The 3,220-nt window shown below is 51.5% G+C and overlaps 1 pseudogene; it reads left to right on the top strand.

Annotated features, from left to right (window-relative positions):
- The window catches only part of LOC108314905, a 65,801-nt pseudogene extending 65,098 nt beyond the window's left edge, over nt 1–703 (top strand).
- The last annotated feature ends 2,517 nt before the right edge of the window (nt 704–3,220 follow it).

The following is a 3,220-nucleotide window of genomic DNA, read 5'->3' as shown; positions in this document are numbered from 1 at the left end:
TAAAAAAAAAAAAAAACATATATATATATACACATATATATATTCTTAATATATACAAATATCTAGGGAGTATCTAGATGAGTATATTATAAATATACTAATCTATCACGGAAGCAACATGAGAAGTGTAAGAGCTAGTCTCTTACACTCAAGAAGTTTATGCAGTTGTGAAGATGTACAGGGGAGTCAAACTTAGGGAAAGTAAATAATGAAAAACAAATTTCAAAATGGCAGGTGAATGGTCTGCATCAGACTTGCATTAAGGCTTCACCCTTTCACTCTCTCCCGAACAGCTAGCAAAACAGAAAGGCGAGGATGGGAGGAAAGGCCTCCTGCCGGCTTTGACGCCCGGCTCGCTTACGAACCTCTTTCTGAAGTACTGATCCCCTTCAGACAAAAAGAAAAACACCACTAAAAGAAGCCAGTCGCCGCATTTCAGTGTGCAGGTACAGCCCTGAGTTAGACCCTTTCTTCCATCGGCTGGTCTCCAGCTGTGGTTGGGCACTCCCGAAAGACAGATGGAGAGGAGCCAGTCCCCAGGGTCCGGGCGGTAGCCGGGCGGGCGGAGCTCTGCCCGGAGCGGGTCTGGGAGCTCCGGGACGCCTGGGGCGTGAGCGGCGGGAGGGAGGGAGTAAAGCCGCGCGCAGTTCCCTCGCCGCCGCTGCGCGTGGTCTGCGGTCGCGCTCGTTCGCCCGCTCTCTAGCCCAAAGCCCCCTTCGCAGCGTCTGCGCCAGGTGGAGGGGAAGGGGAGAGGTCTAAAGGTGTGGAGTAAGGGAAGGAGAGGAAGAAGGAGGAAGGGAGAGACTGGGCACTTCAAGGCGCAGAGGAGGACCACCTGTGGTCACAGCCATTGTCACGACCCCCTGCCGTGCCGACGCGGGCGTGGACGGGGCCGAGCTCTGGGTGCCACCCAGGAGGAGCAGCCATTCATAATCTGGATCCGCCTCAGCCTGTGCCTTTTCCCTCCTAACTCCCCTCCCCGTCCCCGACCCCGGGGCTCTGGGCTAGGTTTCCTAAGGGGGAAACCTCTGTCACCGTTCGTCCTGGTGAAATCAGGTCCCTGTTTATCCAGCTCAGCTCTGAATAATAATTATTGGAAGGACAGGAAGCAACAGGATAAATCAAGACGGTGACAAGGAGGTGGGCGCAGCGGCTCACGCCTGTAATCCTAACACTTTGGGAGGCAGAGGCGGGAGGATTGCTTGAGACCAGGAGTTCCAGACCAGCCTAGCCAATGAGAGCCGTCTCTACTAAAAATACAAAAATCATCCGGGCGTGGAGGTTTACGCTTGTAATCCCAGCTACTTGGCAGGTTGGCCTGGGAGGATCGCTTGAGCCCGGGAGGCGGAGGTTGCGGGAGCAGAGATGGAAGGAAGGAAGGAAGAAGGAAAGGAAAGAAGGGAGGAAGGAAGGAAGAGAAGGAAAAGAAGGAAAGAAAGAAGAAAGAAAAGAAAGAAAGAGAAAGAAAGAAACAGAAAGAGAGAAGAAAGAAAGAAAGAAAAGAAAGAAAGAAAGAAAGAGAGAAAGAAAAAGAAAGAAAGAAAGAAGGAAAGAAAGAAAGAAAGAAAGAAAGAAAGAAAGAAAGAAAGAAAGAAAGAAAGAAAGAAAGAGAGAGAGAAAGAAAGAAAGAAAGAAAGAAAGAAAGAAAGAGCTACTGTTTCTGTGCTGTCACTGTGCTATCCTCAGAACACCTGGGCCCAAACCTTTCCTTTCCTTACCTATGTTTTCTCCCATTTGTTCGCGTCTAAAAATTTATTCACGTGGAAAACAGTCCGGAATGTAGGTATATCATTTAATCTACACAGATGTTTAGCTATTTGTACTCAAAAATTGTAAGCTACCTAAATGTCTAACAATAGTCGATTGAGTCTAAATCATGGTAATCTTTTTGGTGGACTTCAATGGGCTCGTTTAAAGGTTTTTTTTTTTCTTTTTTCTTTTTTTTTTTTTTTTTGAGATGGAGTCTCACTCTGTCGCCCAGGCCAGAGTACAGTGATGCAGCTCACTGCAACCTCCGCTTCCTAGGTACAAGTGATTCTCATGCCTCAGCTGCCCGAGTAGCTGGGACTACACAGGTGCGCGCCACAACGCCCAGCTAATTTTTTGTATTTTTAGTAGAGACGGGGTTTCACCATGTTGGCCAAGACGGTCTGGATATCCAGACCTCGTTATCCGCCCCGCTCAGCTTCCTGAAGTGCATGTATTGCAGGCATAAGCCACTGCGCCCAGCCAAGCTTAAAGTCATTTTACCGGAGAATACTATCAACAGGAAATGCTCACTACACACTAAGTGGGGGGAAAGCTGTTTACAGAACAGTTTCTGGTGAAAAGAAAAAACACCTGGATGGCAGAGGCTGGAGAGTGATTATCTCTAGCTGGGTATAGGTTGGCTGCAATGTTATTTTTGGAAGGCTAGGAGAAAAAAAACGTTATTTTAAATATAAGGAATTTGCTCCTCTCCAAATTAGCCCTCCCTCTCGCTTCCCTAGAGGCTGTCAGGTTCAAGAAGCGGCCGGGGCCGCAGGAAGGGCGCTGGCGTCCAACACGTGCCCCAAGAGCCTGGAACGCGCGTGCCCCAGGAGCGCTGGTGGCAGGGTCGGGTTGAGGCTGGCAGGACCCTCGGCCTCTGCTGGGCTGCATGGGGTGGATGCGAGGGGCAAAGGGGCGGGGCTTGAGGCTCCCAAATCCCGAGAAGGGTTGGGGACTTGAGCTAGGGTCCCTGTGTCGGCACCTCTTCTTGCCCGGTGCCTCTCTCAATGCACGTTTTTTAAAGTGTGTTGAATTTGGGAATAGATCGGAAATTTCAAGGCCAATTAAATGCCCTCTGATGTAGAGCTCTGATTAGGCTCGAAAGGCTTCAAACAGCCCCTCCAGACCCTCGAGGGCCTTCGCCGCGGTGACCTTAGGCGTCCCCCTAGAAGTCTCCCTGAGGCTTTCACAGAGACGCGGAAGGACTGCGCTGGGGCCTCCGCTCCCAGTGCCCCTAACTGGTGGGGAGGGATGACGTTAGTGTCAGAGCAGAGACCAGATCGACTCCCACTCGAGACCAGAAAAGGAGGGGGAAGCGGAGCCCGAGGTGGCCGGGGCTCCCCGGGGACGCAACCGCGGGAGGGAGTCCTGGCCATCTGCCGGCCCTGCCTGGGGGCATCTGCTCCAGGATCCCTGGGAGCCGTTATCATATTCCTGAGAATCTGCCGTGCTGCCCCCCCCCCCCCCCCCC

The sequence above is a fragment of the Cebus imitator genome, unplaced genomic scaffold (assembly GCF_001604975.1).
Source record: "Cebus imitator isolate Cc_AM_T3 unplaced genomic scaffold, Cebus_imitator-1.0 Scaffold9, whole genome shotgun sequence".
Lineage (NCBI taxonomy): Eukaryota > Metazoa > Chordata > Mammalia > Primates > Cebidae > Cebus > Cebus imitator.
This window is presented reverse-complemented; position numbering and strand designations above follow the sequence as displayed.